The sequence below is a fragment of the Daphnia pulicaria genome, chromosome 7 (genome assembly GCF_021234035.1).
Source record: "Daphnia pulicaria isolate SC F1-1A chromosome 7, SC_F0-13Bv2, whole genome shotgun sequence".
NCBI lineage: Eukaryota > Metazoa > Arthropoda > Branchiopoda > Diplostraca > Daphniidae > Daphnia > Daphnia pulicaria.
This window is the reverse complement of record NC_060919.1, coordinates 13,468,262-13,489,156: the sequence shown is the minus strand read 5'-3', so window position 1 is coordinate 13,489,156 and position 20,895 is coordinate 13,468,262. Positions and strand designations below refer to the sequence as shown.

Sequence of the window (20,895 nt, the reverse complement as noted above, 5' to 3'; positions counted from 1 at the left end):
TGCTAGATTCTCTCGTTTAGTCAACCAGCACGAACGCACGAACACACACGTTTAATTCAGAGAACTGTTGCTGTTCAAACAATCAGGGCATATTAAAAATTGTCCTATAGCTAAAAGACAGTGTAGATATGTGTGTGTACAAATAAGCAAATGACTGTAGAAGCACAATTCCGACATTTACAAATACGAAACTATACAAGCCTCCGAGTATAAGTGAATGTATTTATTATATGCAGAATTACATTTTACATCAACTATAATTCATTCCTGGAGTCGGAATCAATTTTTAATTTTATTTATTTATTTATTTTTTTTGCTGTTGTTTTTCCACGAATGTTGAAGGGATTGATAAAGTGAGTTTTGACGTAATACGAACTAGATGCAACCTTTCCCTACACCCACTCAAACTGGCGAAAAGTCCAACAAATGACGTCACACCCGCGGGAGCTCATTTACCGTCATCCACCCACGGAATGAAACTTTAAATTGCAATCAAGATCCAAGAAAATTGGATTCCAGATTCCAGAAGAGTTTGCTTTTGACGCAGTTAGTAATAATCGTGCAAATTCTTACTTTTATTCGTTTTTTATCTGTCAGACTGTCGTAGCTCATCATCAGTGTAAGAGTGTAATTTGTCGAGTCGCCGAACGATTAATAATAAAATAATCCCGATCGGTTCATGTACAAAGACGAATTTGTACACCAGCTACAAATATGTAGCCCAAAAAAGGACGAGAGTGTGACTATTGCTTTCTGACTAGTTTTCAACTGCATACAACTAGCATTTAGCTTTGGTTTCCATTATGTAACCTTTTCGTTTGTGCAGATTTTACACCCCTCATAACCACAAGATTGTAAGCAAGTTTTGCTTGTGATGGATCATTAGCAGCAATCTCACATCATCATTTGGGTATAGGCCTAATTCATTTTCGTTACTTTTTTTTAAACATGTGTCCTGCTAGTTATTTTAATGTCAATAATTTTCGTAGGCCTAATCAATTTTTTTATTTTTATTTAGATTACCAGCATCTTCTTTGATTGCAGAAACCACCGGCCGAGTTACGGATCTCTTCTTATTTCCTCCTTCTTTAAATGTCCTCGTGTACACCCATGTGAGTTGTGGGGGTATTCACGAGGGCGGCTTTTCTCCTATCCCGACTGGTGGATTCAATTTTTTTTCAGCGGATGGATGGAAGCACTTGTGGATGGATGCCTGGCCGTATTTCCCAGGATTAAAGGTAGGACGAATGTATCTTTATTCTTTCTTTTTTGACTGTTTGGTGGCCTTGGTTAAAAATCGTTAGAACATAGTGCGGAGTACGATTATTCCTGAGCTATAGGCCCTTGACTGAAACTGTTTTCTCTTTACTATTGTTTAGCTACTCAGTTAGGGTTCATTAAATAATCAATAGAAAATTAAAATTGAAAGTATTGAAAAAAAAAAAAAAATCATTTTGTAGAACGACTGCAGAACAGGTCCGGTTTTTGTGCCTCACAACTTTGTCTATAGGTTAACAATCAATTTCAAAAATATTTGAACTTTTAACTTGTTCATATCCTCGAATGGAATGAAAGAACATTGAAATGCCAATCGTAACTTTCGGTATAGGGTATACGAAGGCAATTAGACTTTTAAGGTTTTTTCGGTTGACTTTTGGCACGTGTAGGTATAATTATATTTTAGGCCAAAGTGGATTCACTAGAAATTCCAAACACGTTCTCAAATCACAAGGCAATTCGAAAATGAAGTTGAAGCCAATATCGAGTTATGTATGATTGTAAATCAAATGAACATGATGCGTCTTTGATACTGCTGGCTCAATAAGTATTGGATGCTGTAGTTTTGTTACGTGAATGATTTCCCTAAAAAATTCATGCCCACGTACAATATTTATGATTCCCTCAAAACGTGCTGATTGTCCCAATGTAAAATTCAAACGCTACAGATTGCAAAGGATAAGCGCATGCTTGTACAGCATGTGAGTCTGTGCGAAAATCAATTTGAACGTGGGCTTTGAAAATGAAGAGAAAAATAAATCTTTATTGCATTACCGCTTTAAAATGATGTGCGCTCGGATGGTAAATTCATTTGAAAATAAATGAGATGACGGAAGTAAACAAGAAACGATTCGTTATGAGGTTCATGTGCGAGTTCGTCAAGTTCCATTTTCCATGAACTGCGAGGGGTTGTCAACTCGATCCGAAGGTGTACGGATCTTAAATCCAAAAATCAATTTTTCAGATTTTTGGGATTTTTTCAGATTTTTTTCAGATTTTTCAGATTTTTTCAGATTTTTTTATTTTTTCAGATTTTTTACGATTTTTTGGATTTTTTTGGGGATTTTTAGATTTTCTTAAGATTTTTTCGATTTTTTAAAGATTTTCGTGATTTTTCGTGATTTTTAAGATATTTTGCAAAATTTTTTAAACTTATGTAATAAACAAGTTAAAGACAGAATTCTTTTATTAAGTTTTTCATTTCCATAACAGTGATATGGGAAGAAAACAAAATTTGGGACTCATTATTTATCACAGGGGGAGGCAAACTACATATATAATTACTACAGCAATGATACCCGTGCGCAAACATTGGCTGCTCGATAAGTCTTCCTGTTAATTGCTGGTTGACATGATCAAAACAATACCAATCACATTGAGCACCCACATTTTTCTCTCCGTCCCATTTATAAATGATTTGCTTCATCTCATTTTTCCCCCCGGACATCAACATAAAAGATAGTACACGTCCCACCAAAACTCTTTGTTTCTTTTTTTTACCTCTACCAGTTACATCACTCTTAAACATAACACCAATCCCCAATACGAATTTTCCTTTTTTCCGGAAAATTTATGATCAATTTTTGTGCAAGTAAGAAATTTGAGCTCTGAGTAACTCTTTTGAGGCGATCGTTACTCTGTTTTTTAACTCCATTTTCACAAAGCCATACTATTGTCTGCTTTTTAAAAGTTACTACGGCCCCATCTTCTCTTGTTATTGCGATTAAAGGACTAGACAAAATCTCTTGGTCATCAGTATCACGAACTGGCTTTTCCTTTTCCTTTTCGCAATATTTTATCAGTCTGCTTTCTAACAAGGAACTGTAATCTGTAAGCTGCGCGCCTTCAATTGATTTCAATAAACTCTTTTCATAGGTATCAATGAAATTAAAAGTATCCTCTCCTTCGCAAGCAACTTCTTCACATTCATCAAATTCAAAAACGTCATCATCAGTAGGGGCTGGCGCTTCCAACGACTCGCTTAATTTAAAGGCTAAACGCGCGTCAACATTGAAAATTTTGTAATCTGAGTCGCCTAAACAAACCCCCAGTGCTTCCAATTCCATTTTGGCGTCGACCCTAGCCTTTTCCATCGTATTTTTAATTTCATCCAAAGAAGGAAGTGTGTCGCACAGGTATGTTTCCTCCGACAGGCTGCCATAACGTTCTTGGTTTTTAATATGCCTCGGATAGCCCCTACACAATGTTATCAGCTGAACCGAGGGATGTTAAACGAATGTGGGCATCAGCCTTCCTACATCGGTGAATTAAAAAATCGAGCAATGTAAACGTCAATTGGGTGCTCCCAACCGGTGAAAAAGAGCGTCAAGCCTTGAAATATGACTCGCATGGCTGACTAGAAAAAAGCGGAAAAAAGCCAAGGTTTGAACAGCTGTGGTGTGTTGTCTTTTCCTAGCCTGACTATTAACATAATTAACCCATGAGCATTGAGTTCAGAACATAGATATGCATTGGGGGTAACAAAATGTTTACCTAGGGGGTAGGTACAATCACAAACAATCCAATTCCCATGTATCGTCATCCTCTCTAGAAATACCAGAATTTATAGAAGTCATTTTTCCCATCAAAAATTCCTAGCATGGCACTGACAGCCGACAGACCAAGAGACAGACAGAAGCCCAAGGGGAATTATTAACACAGTAAGGGGAATAAGAATCGATAACGAAAAAAATCGATTCTTGTAAAATTTTGTCGATTTATTAAACCAAAATTCTTGGAATTTTGGGATTTTTGGGATTTTTTTGATTTTTTGATTTTTTGATTTTTTTGATTTTTGGGATTTTTTAGGGATTTTTTTGAAAAAATCCGAGGGTGTACGAGGATTTTTTTGAGTTGACAACCCCTCGATGAACTGAAAGTGAAATCAAGTCGCTTGTAACAAATTTGCTCTCATTTACGCTATAATTCCAAGATGATTTTCTATCTGTGCATGTCAAGCGACTTCCTATCTTCCATTTCAGTCGAAATGGAGTGTTTGTCGAGCAAGAGAAGTGAGTCTATCTCCAAGAGTCCGTCTTAATAATCGGGATACCTACATCATCATCCATCATTCACTTCTATTCAAGAATTTCTTATTCTTCCGCTATAGTCATCTTTTTTTCTAGATGACAAAGTCAGAGCAAGTTTTTGATCTCGCCCAGTTTCAAACTTTTGCCCCCTCGTTATTATCGCATAAGAGAATAATAATTTAAATGACTTTTTTCCATGTCGAACGAAGATTCCCATTTCAAGATCGGAAATAAAGAAAGGCTTGACTGGGAGAAAGAATAGGGACAAGGGAAGCCGTTTGTAGTGTTATGTTCTCCAATATACAAGGTACACGCTTATGTAAACTCCTAGATTAGATGCCAGAGGAATACGAAATTGGATCCGTACCTCAGACTTTGTATATGTTCAAGAACAGCCCAATTCGTCCCTTCAAGTGGAAGCTTTTGTCATCTTCTTATTCAAACTAACCACAGGTCCTTTATTTCTTGCAGAGGGGAAATTTAAAAGACTTTGACTTCAAACCACTAGACATGTAAACTTTAGTGATGGGGATGGCGACTTATTACGGCGGTTGCCTGATATGAAACTTATTACGAAATGGGATCCTTTGATTCGGTCGTCTGTATAACTATAGCAACTTCTCATCCGCCAGGCCGTTTTTTTCTTGTGTGTCAGGAGGGATTTGATGGCTCCTTGACACTCGCTAAGTTCTGTTGTTTGCTACTTGTTCTCTCACTCATCCCCACTCCGCATGATCAAGTTTGTGACACAGTTGTCACGAGATGGCTTTTTGTGAGCCGAGCCATTTAAGATGTAGCACAGACTGATAAGTCTCTTTCGTACCAAACTTGATATTTCGTGTATAATCAACAGGTTTATGCTGCCAGGGAAACCTCTATAGTTGTACACACATAAGCTCAAGAAACTAAGATGTACTAACCGACCTGGATTGTGGTAGCCTACTCTGTCGAGTCTATTTTTTCTTCTTTAGTATCTATGTAATTTCTTAGCGACTGTTGCCTATTAGGTAGAAGAAAATAGCGGAAATTATGTACCTGTTGCATTTAAATGCCTACGTAGAAACATACAGACATGTCCATCAATAGAACCGAAATAGATGGCTTTTGAAAAGGAAAGATTTTTTAAAATGACAGAATCTTTATTTAAAATCAAATGTTAACTGGGGTAGATTTTTTTAAAAAAAAAGAGAAATTATTTTTCGTTCATCTACTCGATTCACTGCTGATCTCGACTTGAGTGAAAATCATTTCTTCCAAGTATCCGGGATCCGAGATTTCCCAGTAAAATTTTCCCAACTGTCAGACCAGCACAATGGATCAGTTTGCTGAGACATGGAATCCGCACAATAATTATGATGCGTTAGGTGATGAGTACGGGGAGGAGTATAGCTGATGGCTGTGCGACTAATAGTAAGAGAAAGCGGCTGCGTGTTAATCGCTCTTATTCTTTCAATTTTCTTTTTCCGTTTCGCTTGCAGTGCCACATTACCCTAATTGGTTTTCCTTTGCGATGGCTGGATTTCTTTTACCCCCTGGTGGGTTTTTATTTATCTTATTTCATACGCTGTGATTCGAAGAATCGTGCGACTTTGATTCCAGTCTAAACGTCGTAAAAGCCACCCAACCACTATAGAGCTCTGCCTGCTATATATCTTTCATAATGAATGGTGATGCATCTAGACGGTATAAAAAAGACGAGCAGATTAAAACTTTACGCCTTCACGGCAAACGAAGCGAGCAAAGACAGCCACGTTGCCTCGCGACCCAAAATAAGAAGAAAATAAACACATTATTCAAGTCTGGTGAACCAGAAAGAGCATCAGCCATTACAGAGAAAGGGCAGCGCAGCAGATGCGAGATCAAAAGAGTCGGCAGCAACTTCTGTGGCTCAGCTATCTAGGTATAGAACTTGTTCCACTCGTTGATCCTTTTTTAGTATTGGCCTTGTGATCTCAACACGGATATTTCTAGTTTTATACTACCAACTCCCACATCTTCGACGTTATCGACATCAAAGCCTTCGAAGCCATTGGGTTCCTAACTTGAAATATCTTTTGATGTCTTTAATAAGTCGAAATTCTGTTCGGGTCGTCAGATAGTCAATCTGTAAAATTTCGAAAGTTAACCGCGTTATTGTATATAGGGTGCACAATAATAAAAGCTGCTCATAAATCAAGTGACGATAAAAAAAGCCGGTCGCCAAGTTCGAGCTCATTATAGCTTTTAAATATTATTGAACAAAACCTATAGTCCTGAAAGCTATTTTGCGAGAAAATGTCTAGCTCTATTATCCCTTTTTCTACTCTGACTATATGCACGCATTGAATTGGATAACTTGTTACTTAGTTTATGACTCTGAAACATTGAAAAAAATAACAACTTGACTTTCCCACTGTGCAAGAGTTGATGGCCCACCATGTTGAAAAGCTTCGCCATACATTTGGCTGAATTGAAAAATACAGTTGAGACCCAAGTTTTTAAAGAATTGAATCAAAGTCTAAAGATTTTCGGCTTACTCGCAGGTATATTATTAGTACTGATATAAGAAGTTTGTCATTTCTAGGAATCACGTTCGGTGCTGATGCCGGCTATAATGTATTATAGGAGTGCTGCAGCCTTATCAGATGGAAAATTCTCGTTGTTGAAACAAATTAAAATGTACAGCAACCTTAGACTTTTGACATTTTGGCATTATTTAAACTGTTTCTTCGCACCCACATCAGGGTTCTTCTATATGCCCTTTTAGAGTAGTGCATTAATATGCATCTGGCTGTAATTGAACGCATCTTCTCGTAGCCAATAATTGACAAGCTGCTCAATCTGGTGGCAAAAGATTCCTCTCATGTCTGCCCGTGTCTGCCGTTCTTTATGGCAAAGAATCCATCCGCCTTTTGTTCCGTGAACGATTTAGGGCAAGTCATATTACATCTCGCGACCGAGAAAGGGAATTGGCTTCAGTGCTGTTTCCCTGGCAATAATATAATATCGGCGGCAAATCCAGCCTGGTTTGGTTTTTCTCTTTGGCACGCTCGAGCTCCTCCAATTATTTAATATGTCCTCCATAACCGAATCTGAATGCGTAGACAATCGACGTGTTTGAATCTGAACTCGTCGCTTTTTTCAATATCGGGGGCTCACAAAAATTTTCATTCCCAAAAATGTCGCTCAGTGCTTTTTATTTCTCATTAAATTTTCCCTTTTGGGCCAGTATCAATGCGGCACGTGCATAATTTATTGGTACCAGACGCTTGATGGCGATCGATCCACAGACTTGGCTGATATTGTCAATCGCGTTTTATTTGTTAATGTATAGGCCTATAGGGGAATCAAATATCATCAGACGGTTCAGAAATGTATAGGTTATTGCCGTTCGATGAAGAAAAGCTGCCAGATGCTGCGTTTCCACAAGAATCGATATTAGACCTATTAATATGTAACTGTTGAATTTATGTTGTCAATCCTAAATTGTGTAAATCTGGCAACTCCCTCCCTACCCTCTCTTCTCTCTCATCGAGTGTTCTCTCTGTGTGTGTAACTCAGTCTGCTACTTGAATACGTTCGAATCACGAACTTACTTGTGCTACAAACTAAAATACAAAGAAAAGTAATCACAGTGAACAAAAACGTGAGTCTCAATTTAGTTAATATTCAACAGGTTATGGGCCCAGGTTCGCAATTGCTACCTACTTACTGTAATAACTGCAAAATAGGCTAAAAGTATTCAAGTTGTTTCTGGAACAGAGCCAAGATGGCCACTGGAACTTTCTCTGCAAAAGATGTGTCGCACATTACGAAATTCAAGGGAGACCAATTTAGCTTTTACAAGTTTCAACTTAAACTTGTACTGAAGAATCATGCCCTACTCAAGATTGTTGAAGGTGATGAACAAAAACCCACGGCCATTGTTCTCCTTGCTGATAATTCAAACAATGCTGCAGTCACCGCCAGAAATACTCAGATTGGTGAATGGGACAAGAAAGACACTGCTGCACAAAACTACATTGTTGCTACTCTGGAAGAGAAGGTAATGAGAACCATTATGAATTGTAAGACTTCAAATTCGATGTGGATTCGGCTTTTAAATCAATATGAGCTGGCTTCTGTTGAAAACAAACATCTACTAATGGGCAAGTTTATGGCATATCAATATGACCCTACCCACGACATAATGTCTCATGTTTCAGCAGTTGAATCTCTTGCATCACAACTAAGTGATGTGAATTCACCAATCTCAAACGATCAAATCATGGCCAAGATCACATCTACTCTTCCACTAAATGGCAATCGCAACTATAGGTCCTTCATGTCTGCATGGAACAGTACTGATGATGCCATCAAAACACTTTCTCTACTAACGTCCAGACTTCAAGTTGAAGAAAATATGCTTAAGCTAACTGATATGGGTGTCGACTCTTCAGATGGAGCATTCTTTGCTGGCAAAAAGAAGAATAAAGTCGTTTTTTCCGAGTCAAAATCAAGAGATTTTTCTTCACATGATCGTCTTAAACCTGTCTGTGGTCACTGCCGAAATCTTAACCGTAGAGCATCTCATCGTGAAGAAGATTGTTGGATAAAAGAGGCCTATCTCAAAGGAAGACAAGATGCTGGAAGTGAAGAAGCAATGCTGGCTCAACCTAGAAAAGAGAAAACAACCGCACCTGTTTTTGATTATTATGCCTTCAAGTCAGCAGATCTTCAACTCAACAACGAATGCTGGTATGCAGATTCGGGTGCCAGTGAGCATATGAGTGATCAGAAATCTATCTTTCAGTCAATCACCCCCATCAATCGTGGTGACCGAACAATTAAAGGCGTGGGAAAGAACAACGAAGCATTATACGCAACTGGAGTTGGAAATGTCATCATCAAGACCAAAGTAAATGGCGAATGGCATGATGGTTTGTTACGTAACGTCTTGTTTGTCCCAGATCTAGGAGCCAACCTGTTCTCAATTGGAGCCACAACGGAGCGTGGAGCCACAGCTACGTTCGACAAAAACGGCATGGAGCTAAGAAAAAACGGAAAAATAGTCGCCACTGGCTCAAGGATGCAGAAAAAGCTCTATTTGATGCATTTCGCCAACTGTTCATCATCTGGAAAAATTAAAATCTCAAGGGATGTCATCTTCAATGAAAGTATTCAAGCACCTTCACTACTTCCCATAGCTGTCCCTCGCACTGACCTAGAAACTGTCTCTGTAATTGGAGTGGGTGGGGATGCCTACGAGGCATCCAACGGACGTGCCACCGTGTCCAACGATCAGTGTGGTCAACCTGCAAGTGACTCTGACATCATTGCGGAACCCTTCCATGGATTTGAACAGCCAGAAAAGCCGCTTCTTGGAGATCACCATCTCGAACCCAGTGTGGACTCACCTCAAAGACCGTCTCGCATTCGGAAGAAGCCAAATCGGCTAATTGAAGATCCAAACTTTCTGAGCCACACTGTTATGAACGTTGCTCCTGACGACATTTTTGAACCACAGACGTACCAGGAGGCGATCTCATGCCCAGAATCTGCCAAATGGATTTCAGCGATGGAGGAGGTGATGGAATCGCTACGATTAAACGAGACTTGGCAGCTTCAACCACTACTTGAAGGTCGCCGCCGAATAAGGAACAATTTGGCTGATCCGTGTGTTTATCGTCGAAACATCACAGCACGGGACGCAGACTTCTTTATTGGCCTAAAAATTGACAGGGATCGCACCCGCCGTGTCATTCATCTTTCTCAGGAGCAATACACCAATCGGATTCTTCGCCGATTCGAGATGTTGGAGTGCAACCCGAAAATGCAGCCTGCGGAATTCTTTGGCGACAATCAAGGAGCACTCAAGTTGGTGTCCAATCCTGAATTTCATCGCCACACAAAACATACTGACGTACGATATCATTATGTTCGTGAGCAACAAACGGATGGAAGTATCGTGGTTAGTCACGTCGGAACCAAAGAACAACTTGCGGAACGAAGGCGCTTGCTGGTCCAGCTTTTCCAGGACTTAAGAAGGAAGATATATCAGTTCACCCAATTTTGGTTTGAGTGGGGATGTTGAATTTATGTTGTCAATCCTAAATTGTGTAAATCTGGCAACTCCCTCCCTACCCTCTCTTCTCTCTCATCGAGTGTTCTCTCTGTGTGTGTAACTCAGTCTGCTACTTGAATACGTTCGAATCACGAACTTACTTGTGCTACAAACTAAAATACAAAGAAAAGTAATCACAGTGAACAAAAACGTGAGTCTCAATTTAGTTAATATTCAACAGTAACTACCTCGTCACTCTGGGCATTCATTAATAACCCAACCAGAAAAGGCAATATAGATGAGCGCGCAGCAGCGATGGGTTGGTGCTGGCTAGAGAATTCCATTGTATGTATGTATGTATGTATGTATATTAACATTTATATACCGCACTTTCTCATATAATAACAATACGTTCAAATGACGGTTTAAAAGTGAGCTGTGCTTTAGTGACGGGCAGTTAAAAAAGGGTATGACAAGGTAAAAAAGTGTGTCTTAAGGAGTTTCTTGAAATCTTGGCGACTAGAAGTTGACCGGATAGCTGGTGGAAGTTCGTTCCAGTAGTGCGGTGCATAAGAGATAAACGACCGCTTTTGGTAGGCTGGCTTTGGTGGAGCGTTCTTCTTCCCCCGAGTTCTAGTGGAGGCCACCACACGAAGACTCCTCGCCTCCGCGCGTAAACCTGCACGGCCGGATACGTGGAGAGCAACGCATTCTTGTAGGTAGACTGGTGCAGTTCCTTGCAGACAGTCGAAGACAAGAAGTAGGACCTTAAAGAGAATCCTGTAGTGGATAGGGAGCCAGTGCAGTCGAAATCTTGACTCTTCAGTGGAAAAAACGCCTCGGTGAATTAGGCGGGCGGCTGAGTCCTGCACCGATTGAAGAGGTCTTAATTTCTCCTTTGAAAGTCCAGCCAGTAAGGAGTTGGCGTAGTCAAGATGTGATATGACAAGCGAGTGCACAAGAATCTTCGTGGCTTCCGTTGTCAGATGACTTCTTATTTTGCCGAGCCGATATAAATTAAAATTTGCGGCTATTGATATGGCCGAAATTTGACGGTCCATCGTCAGATCAGAGCTAAGGTGAACACCGAGAACTTTCGCTGATGTAGTAGGTGTGACAAGGTTGTCACCAACACGAAATGGCAGTGGAGCTAATTTTCCAGCCAGCTCGGAGGGGGCAAAGTAAAGAACCTCACTTTTTGAGGGATTCAACTTGACCCAGTTGAATGAGAACCAGTCGATTAAGTCGCCGGCGTACTCGGACAAGATCCTAAGGGCGTCGAATTGGTCGAGACAGTCACGTGAGAAACCGAACTCGAGGTAGATGGCTGTATCGTCGGAGTACTGCTCGATGCTGATGCCGTACCGCTCAGCCACCAGCCGTAAACAGTTCACATAAATGGTATAGAGTTTAGGACCAAGGACAGATCCTTGGGGGACTCCATACTTAACTTGAACCGGAACCGATTCAACACCATCCACGATCACCGATTGAGTCCGGTTTCTTAGATATGAAGCGATCCAGGCAAGAGGCTTTCCATCAATGCCACAGTGGGAAGAGATTCGATCAAGAAGAATTTCATGATCGATCGTGTCAAAAGCGGCGGTCAGATCGAGAAGAAGAACGACACAGCCATGTCCCTGACTAGCAGCTTGAAGTAAGTCATTCTGAAGTGCCAGTAGCGCGGTCTCGGTCGAGTGATTAGGGCGATAGGCATACTGAGTCGGTGAAAGGATCTCATGGCTGGCCAGATGAGCATCAAGCTGGTGGGCTGCTAGTCGCTCAAGAACTTTAGACAAGAACGAGAGATTAGTTACTGGTCGATAATTGGAGAAAACTTCTTTATCGAGTGCTGGCTTCTTAAGAAGAGGCGTAATGAGACCGTGCTTGAAGATCTGAGGGAAAACGCCGGTCTGGAAAGATAGGTTGACTATGGAAGTGATCGCTGGAACGAGCAGTGGGGCCACCTTCTTAAGGATACCAGTGGGAATAGGATCCAATCCGCAGGATTTTGTGGGGGAGGCAACGATCACACGATGGACTTCCTCGATACTGACGATGGAGAACTCAGTGAGCAGATCAGAGTCTGTTCGAGTGTCCAAAAAGTGAACCGAGCCAATGACACTGGTTGGATCAATCCTAGCTCTAGAACCAATAAGTTCATCCTTGATTGCGTCTACCTTGTCGCTGTAAAAGGAAGAAAAGGCGTTGGCCAAATTAGCTGAAGACTGATGAGTCGGGAGTGATCGCTCTTTAGAACGACCAAGCCATGAGTCAACAATCTTGTATAGTTTCTTCTGGTCGCCAGAGCAGTCGGCAATAGTAGAACAGAGATAGTCGGCCTTCACCTTAAATAAAAGTCTTCGATATTCAGAGCGAAGGCACTTGTATGATTCAAAATGGCCTTGAAGGTATCCACCACCACGCCAGATTCTCTCAGCTCTTCGAAGTTTGTGCCGAAAAACAAGAATGTCGGAGTTTATCCACGAGGCAGGGTCACGAAGCACCGCGACACTAGTCTTCAGCGGGGCGTGCGACTCCACGACGCCACGAATCTCCTGAAACAGGTCGACAAGCGAATCCAGAGTCGCTACTTGGTCTTGATGAACGAACGCCGGAGCAGCAATTAATGGTAGTTGGGACAGGTCAGCTCGCAGAGAATCCAAGTCGATGGAATTGTAGGTACGGAAAGAAAATGACTTTCTCTCCGTCACCGGACGGCGAAGCCCGACGGAACAGATCACGAGGTGGTGGTCGCTGACGAGGCCAGCTACCTGGACGTCGGAGACGAATTTGCTTCCACTGCGAGTGAGAATGAGATCGAGTGTATGAGCCGCACTATGAGTACGACCCAAGACAAGCTGATTCCAGCCCAACTCTTCGACTAGCTGGTTAAAGGAACGAGCCTTGTTGCAGTTAGAGTCGTCAACATGAATGTTGAAATCACCGACGATAACTGGCTCCTCGTTGTTGTCGACCGCAAACTCAAGTAGAGTACGAAACTCTGATAGAAAAGTCGAAAATGATGGAAAACCAGGGCGCTCTGGCGGACGGTAGATGACGTAGAGTCGGATAGTTTTGGTAGATGAACTGATCTGGACGCAGAGGAGCTCAAAACTAGTCAGGGAGATGTCAAGGTGGACTGCCCTCACATTAAAAGACGCCCTGAAGACTAGACCGACACCACCACCCTTCTTCTTCTTCGCGACCAGACGAGGAACGTGTAATGACATGTAGCCAGGAGGACATGCCGATTTCAAAATGTGATCACCATGGGTGACATTGAGCCACGTCTCGGTAATCGCAAGGAAGTCGAGCCCTGAGGAGATGATTAGATCGGCTATGTCGTGTTTTCTCTTGCAAACCGAGCGGGCATTAAGTAAGCCGAGCCTGGGAACAGAGACGCGAGGAGGGATCTTCTTCTCTTTAGAGGTAGCGGGCCGAGCAAACTGGTAAGGATTCACGGAGTAGAGAGCACATCTAGCCTCGAATCTGACGACAGCAGCTCTTCCCCCCCGGTAGCTTCTTCTTGTTCGTGGAAAAGAAGATCTGAGAAGGTTGTGCTGCCATAACGAATGATGATTTTTGCAAGGGGTCCAGCTAAGAAGTTCCAGCTGCTCACCAACTGATTTGAGAGCAAGTAATAGATCGCGGTCGATAGGAGGACACATTTGCTGATTGATGTAAACAGTGTGTTCAAGTGGCTCCACTGGCGGTGGAAAAAAGAACCAGAGTGACAGATTCAGGGAAGATTTGAGAACGAAAATTCAGTTGCACTTAGATGGACAGGAATCCAATTAATTGGGCCAAGAAGTGTACGAGATGAAACTGTACAGTAAACCTTGTAAAACACACACGGTAAATAAAGGTTAAAAAAGCTAAAACACTAAAACAGGGAGCTACTGGATTGTGCAGCCTTCTCATGGCGCGACTAGCAGACGAGAAGGGTACTTCGTCTTCCTTCCGTCTGGCTCACGACAATTGATGAGGTACAGAAAAGAGCAAAACCAGAAACATAATAGCATTTCCCCAATATCCGGATTGATTGTTCTGTGGAAGTAGAAACTGAATAATATGCGCGTGCTGTTGTGAAATTGAAATTGGCGACCGTGTATACTTTCAAGTCCGACTTTAAGTTGTTGTTGCTTGAAAAGTTCTTTGTTTGAGGTCATGTGCTCTACGATAAATGAATAAGATAGGACGGAAAAGTCAGTTCAGAAAAATATGGACTTGAATACCGCAGCGGATTTGATTTCGTCTTTACATACACACAAATATGAGTGGAATTATCTTTTCCGTCGAAATATTCCAAGCATAATTTAAATATTATGAGATCGGAGTGTTCCCGAGTGATGTATCAAAAAATTTACTGCGAGTAATTGACCGAAAGTGCTTTGACAAATGCAAAAGCTTTCTCGCGTTTGAATTGAATACATTTACTGTAGTGTGACATAAGAATGTAGACGCATGTGCTACGCAATGCCTATTTTAAGGTTAGTGCTCGACGTTTTTTTTTTGAAAAGAGAAAGTCAATTTTGCGCGGGAGTTTTAAAAAAAAACTTTAAATATGCAAGTTTGCAAGATGATGTATAGGCGTGTCCGTATTACATATGAACAAAACACTTACGTTCCAATTTGAGCTGTCACAAGGAAAGGAAATCTATCAATCGGGTCCCAGTCGATATTATGTAACATTGTATGATAACCGGGAAACCCAGTTAAGCAAACCAATCATCCTCCCCTCCCGTATTTTTCGTTTATGTTTATTAATGTTCGTGGTTGGAAAAACCTTTCACGCGTGCGGGAGTCATCTATTGTGTGCCGTTGGAATCAAATACGAAACACGCAAGAATATGGGCACCGGAGAAAAAATTGTCAGTTACCTGCGCTTCGTTAACAAGGTAACGGAAGGGATGTTAAGTAATTTTGTTTTCCATTTAAAAATAAATCTAAATAGAAGGTGACCTATTCTGCTGCAACCAGACTTAAAAATTAAACAGAATTGTTGTTCGATTATTTTTTCTGCTCGCAGATTTTTAGCAGAAACCGAATAATTGGATGTCTTCGATGGGATTCGAACCCGGGTCTCTGGCGTATCAATTTTAGACTATACTACTAATCCACTATACATAATGCTTAGGGGAATGATATGTTGCTATAATTTGTCAGCCAATACTTTTTTAGGATATGATCTACTTCCGGAAATAGTTTGGTTAGGATATGCGACCATGGTGTAATGGTTATAGCATCTAGCGTTGTATTCCCACTTCCGCCATAATGTCCCCCATTGTTGTTCCCCATATCGCCCTGTATAATATTGTCACGTACAAGGTGACAGAGACTTGTATGGGCTTGACGACTGGAACTAAATGCAAACGTTTTACGATTAAACCTATGTCTTTCTTAGAATAGCATGTAAGGTGACCCTAGACGAAACCCCTACGTATCCTGACGATTCCTTGGCGGAGTGGGGTCACCCCTAAATTTTCCTATATATATCTAACCCCGAGTTCTCCTCTTGTTGATTATTCTCCCAGACTTCTTACTGTGTTGGTGTAATTGGTGAAGGGCACTGTCGTCTTAGTGAATTAGAGCTAGATTAGATTAGAGACGACAGTGAAGGTGTTTCTCTGAGACTGAGCCAGTGTTATAGACAAGCCAGCTCCGTGAACTACTTTTATTGATCGGCCGTGTCAACGTGAATCCCGTATAACCTGCCCGCGACATTTGGTGGAGATGCAGGGTAATACGGGTCTACTATTCACGTGTGGCCTGATCAATTGAATTCTTCGAGTGTGGCGTGATACGGGCGAGCCTACGGTAGCGATTCATCCGGATCGCGATTCTTCTTGTCTCCGAGTCTTCATTTTCGTGAGAGGACGGCTGGAGCTGGACGTTGCGATTCCAGCATCGCATCTGGACTTTAACCAACGGCAGCAGCCGTGCGCCGTGGATCATAAGTTTTCTTCTTTCTTTATTTTGTGTCCCCTTCTTTTTGGAAATTGTTTTATTGGTCGTTTCTATTGTCATTCTCACGGCCGCATAAACTATCGTTAATCTAAGTGAAACAAAATGGCGGCTCGGGGGGGGGGGGGGGGGCTCGAGGAGGCGGGCGGGGCCGCGGAAGAGGGGCTAATATTCCGAATCTAGACCCTGCTGATGTCGTACCAGGGCCGAATCCTTCGGCTAATAACGCACAGCCAGCTTATCCACTTCGTCATAAGGACCCACCCATTTTTCACGGGAAGGCTGACGAAGATGTTGTAAATTGGATTTTTCGATTCGAACAAATAGCTGAGTTTAATCAATGGGGCCCTGACCAACGTCTTAGACACATCGGAATGTGTTTTGAGGGGGTAGCGGAAAAATGGTATTGTAGCCTAATGACCCGGGTACCACCACCCCTTACATTTGACGAATTTCGACAGGAACTTCTCCGAGCTTTCAAACCAGTTAATTACGAGGAACACCTTGAAACAAAGCTTCGCTCTAGAACACATAAGGGGAATGAGTAACCATTCATTGACTATTTTCACGATGTTTTGTTCATGTGCTCTCGAATTGATCCAGGCATGTCAGAAAGGAGTAAAATTGGACACTTGTTTCGCGGACTGCTACCGGCCACAGTCCGAGGAGTATACCGTTTCATAACACCTAATAGTACCACCAATGACCTATTCAGGGAGGCCGAAATCTTTCTGCAAGGGGAGGATATTGCGGCAAAAGGGGAAAAACGATCAGAATCCATCCCACTGGCGCAACCCGTTCTACACGTAAAAAAAGAGGAATCTACCAATTCCTTACCCCCAAACTCCCTTCCCCCTTATACTCCTAAAGAGACAAACGCCGTTTCGAGGGAGGAATTGATGCAGATGGAAAAGAGAATCTTGGACAACGTGGCGAAGGCTATAGAGCAAGCAAGTCGACAGGGGACAGAACGTAATCAGGGAAATAGGGACCGACCAGCCGCTAGGTACGGGACGAATAAGCGAACTAGGGACGGGCGACCCATTTGTAATGATTGCGGATATCCCGGTCATATCGCTCGGTTTTGTGGGAAGGACAAGAATTCAAAAGGAAAGGACGAACCATCCACGCAATTCAAACCAGAATCAGGGCCTTCCGGATCCAATTCAAAAAACTAGACTCGGTGGTGAAAAGGGGGGAATCCACCGTTGTCGTTTTTAACATGCCCCCACCAGATTGATCTAATCTCGTTTTTTCTAAGGTAATTTGCAGAAATAATCATGTTGAAGCTATTATAGATACAGGGGCGGGAATTACTGTAATCTCGCCCGAATTTTGTAAATATCTGAATCTTGTACCTAAAAAACAATGGGAGGGACCCAAACTTTTGATGGCGAATGGCTCAATCGTGTGTCCAGAAGGCTCCGTAACCCTCGAAATTATTATAACGGGAATCCCCTTCTACGTCAAAGCCGCGGTGTTGCCTATAAATGGGTACAAACTCTTGCTGGGGAACGACGCATTACGTCAACTTGAGTCGATCTCGATAATTTATGGGGAAGGTGGCGAGGCGGTATTCTCAGTAGCACCGGAGGCGGAAGTCGATACAGAAAAGGGGAAAGATGAGCTAGGGTCTATAGTTAGCCAGGAGTCGTGTGTCATACCAGCATATTCGGTGGTTACGATTACCGCAGAATTAAACAACGTTCAGACAGGGCCGTCGGGGACGCGCCTAATGATTGAGCCAGTGAAAAAAATACTAATTGATAAAGGTTTTTCGGTTGGGCACCTTCTGCTCCCCACTGAAGACCATCATGACTGTGTCAAAGGAATTCAGCTGGTGAATTTTTCCCGTCAAGATCAATGGCTCAGCAAAGGAACCGTGTTAGGAAAAATTGTGCCAGTCGAAGTAGTATCAGAATCGGAAAAACTAGACGGCAACACAGGCGATTCTTTTTCCCAAAATACCAAAATGCAGTTCGAGGGCGTGATAAACGAGGAACTCGCACCGGAAGAGCGAGATGCGGCGGAGAGACTCTTACGAAAACGCGCCGGGTGTTTTGCCACTTCCGATCGTGACCTGGGACAGTCCAATATAGTTCAGCATAGTATAGACACCGCCACGCACAAACCGATTCATCAGGCCCCCTATATAAGCGCTTTGAAGGAAAGGGAACTTACGCAAAATCAAGTCCAGTATATGCAAAACATAGGGGCGATAGAGCCATCCAGCAGCCCGTGGGCGGCTCCCGTCGTTCTAGTTAAAAAAAAGGACGAGTCTTGCCGTTTCTGTGTGGACTATCGGAAACTTAATGCAATCACCACTCGAGATGTCTACCCGCTCCCTCGAATTGAAGATGCGCTGAGTAGGTTGGAAGGGTCTCGTTATTTCTCGATTATGGATATGCAATCGGGATACTGGCAGGTCGAAGTTAGGCCCGAGGATCGAGAAAAATTGGCGTTCATTACCCCGGATGGCTTATATCAGTTTAAAGTAATGCCCTTTGGCTTATCAAATGCTCCAGCGACGTTCCAGCGGATGATGGACGTACTCCTTTCCGGTTTAAAATGGAATACCTGCCTCGTCTATCTCGACGACATAGTGGTCTTTTCAAAAACTTTTTCCGAACATTTATCCAGGCTCGATGAAGTGTTGGCGCGGATTCAAAGAGCGAATTTGAAACTAAAAATATCTAAGTGTTCGTTTTTTGCCACCTCCCTCAAAGTACTGGGGTATGTCGTTAGCGGAAAGGGACTATCGCCCGATGCATCGAAAGTTCTTGCGGTCAGGAATTTTCCAGTGCCACAAAACGTCAAAGACTTCCAGAGTTTCTTCGGGTTTTGTACATACTATCGACGATTTATATGTGATTTTGCAAACATCGCGCGTCCGCTTTCGGATCTCACAAAAAAGAACAACCCTTTCGTCTGGGCGAGCGAGCAACAAAATAGCTTCGAAGCCCTCAAGAGTGCCTTACAATCGTCACCTATCCTTGGCCATCCCAATTATGAGTTACCCATGGAAATTCACTGTGATGCGAGTGGGTACGGGTTGGGAGCGGTCTTGGTCCAACAACAAGAAAGCGGGGAAAGGGTTATCTGTTTTGCGAGTCGTCTATTAAATAAAGCGGAAACTAATTATTCGGTAACCGAACGGGAGTGTTTAGCTTTGATTTTCGCCGTACAACGGTTCCGAGCATATATTTGGGGGGCAAGAATCAAAGTAGTAACCGACCATCACGCGTTATGTTGGCTGATGAAAAAAAGGACCTCTCCGGTCGCCTTGCACGCTGGAGTTTGCAGCTTCAAGAATTGAACATTGAAATTTTCCACCGGAGTGGAAAACTGCATTCTGATGCCGACGTTCTCTCACGAAATCCCGTCGATCAGCCTGGAACAATGGAGGACATCCCCACGCTAATGATACTGTCTACCGACGTGGACAGAATTAAAAACGGACAAAAAACATCTGGGTGGTGGAAGCCCATCTTAGAAAGGTTGCGATCGGAAGAAGATTCTGCTACAACGCGTCGCCTCAAAAATAAATACGTAATACGGGATGGGATTCTATTTCGCCGTGTGATCTGGGAGGGGCGTGAATATTTCCGTCTTTGCGTGCCTGAAGGACTAATAAAAGAAATTTTACTGGCCTGTCACGACGATGTGACAGCCGGGCATCTGGGCATCACCCGTACTTTAGATAAAATCCGCAAACGCTTCTTTTGGCCAAGGTTTACTCAGAAGGTCATTCTCTATGTGAGAAGTTGCGTCGATTGTCAAACAAAAAAGAGATCTACAGAGAAACGCGCAGGGATGATGAAAAGTATGAGTCTACCCAACCATTTGAAAAAGTGGGAATTGATCTTATAGGCCCATTCCCCTTGACAAAAACAGGAAACAAGTATATAGTCGTCGCAGTGGATTATTTGACTAAGTGGGTAATAGCCCAGCCAGTCCCACATGCAGGGACTAGGGAGGTGGTCGATTTTTTCGTACGTAGAATTGTGTTACAGCATGGCGCACCCGTGACTCTCATTTCGGACAGAGGGAAATGTTTGACATCTGGATTCGCTGAGGAAATGTACCGAGCCCTTCAGTCAAACCATTCCGTGACGACCGCATACCACCCCCAATGCAACGGCCTGGTCGAGAGGTTCAACCATACTTTCGCGGAGATGCTTTCCATGTATGTGAGCTCCTGCCACGATACTGGGACGACGTTGTGGACTTTGTTGTTTTCGCCTACAACACCAGTCGGCAGGAGTCAACAGGCGCGACCTCATTCTACCTGCTATACGGACGTGAAGCTGTGCTCCCAATCGATGTGTGTCTGGGCAACAACCCAAACCCGGTGTGTAAAACCAACAGTGAAAGCAGTGTCAATCTACGCAAACTTTCAGGTCGGCTAACTGTTATAAGGGAGAAAGTGAAAAGAAGATTAATAGCTGTACGAGCAAAACAAAAGAGACGGTTTGATCGTCAGCGTCGACAAGTGCGTTTTGTGATCGGTGACCTTGTGTGGGTGCATCGCCCCTTGCGGAAAAAAGGACGCTCACAGAAACTATTGCATCTTTTTTTTGACCATTCAAAATCGTGGAA

General features: G+C 42.6%; 1 long non-coding RNA gene across 1 annotated transcript; it reads right to left on the bottom strand.

The window, feature by feature from the left end:
- Positions 1-7,680: 7,680 nt before the first annotated feature.
- LOC124350932 lies at positions 7,681-10,669 on the bottom strand. The gene is made up of 3 exons (XR_006921292.1): positions 10,575-10,669; positions 7,991-7,993; positions 7,681-7,744 (listed from the first exon to the last, which is right to left on the bottom strand). It is a non-coding gene; the product is annotated as an uncharacterized LOC124350932 (long non-coding RNA).
- Positions 10,670-20,895: the final 10,226 nt, after the last annotated feature.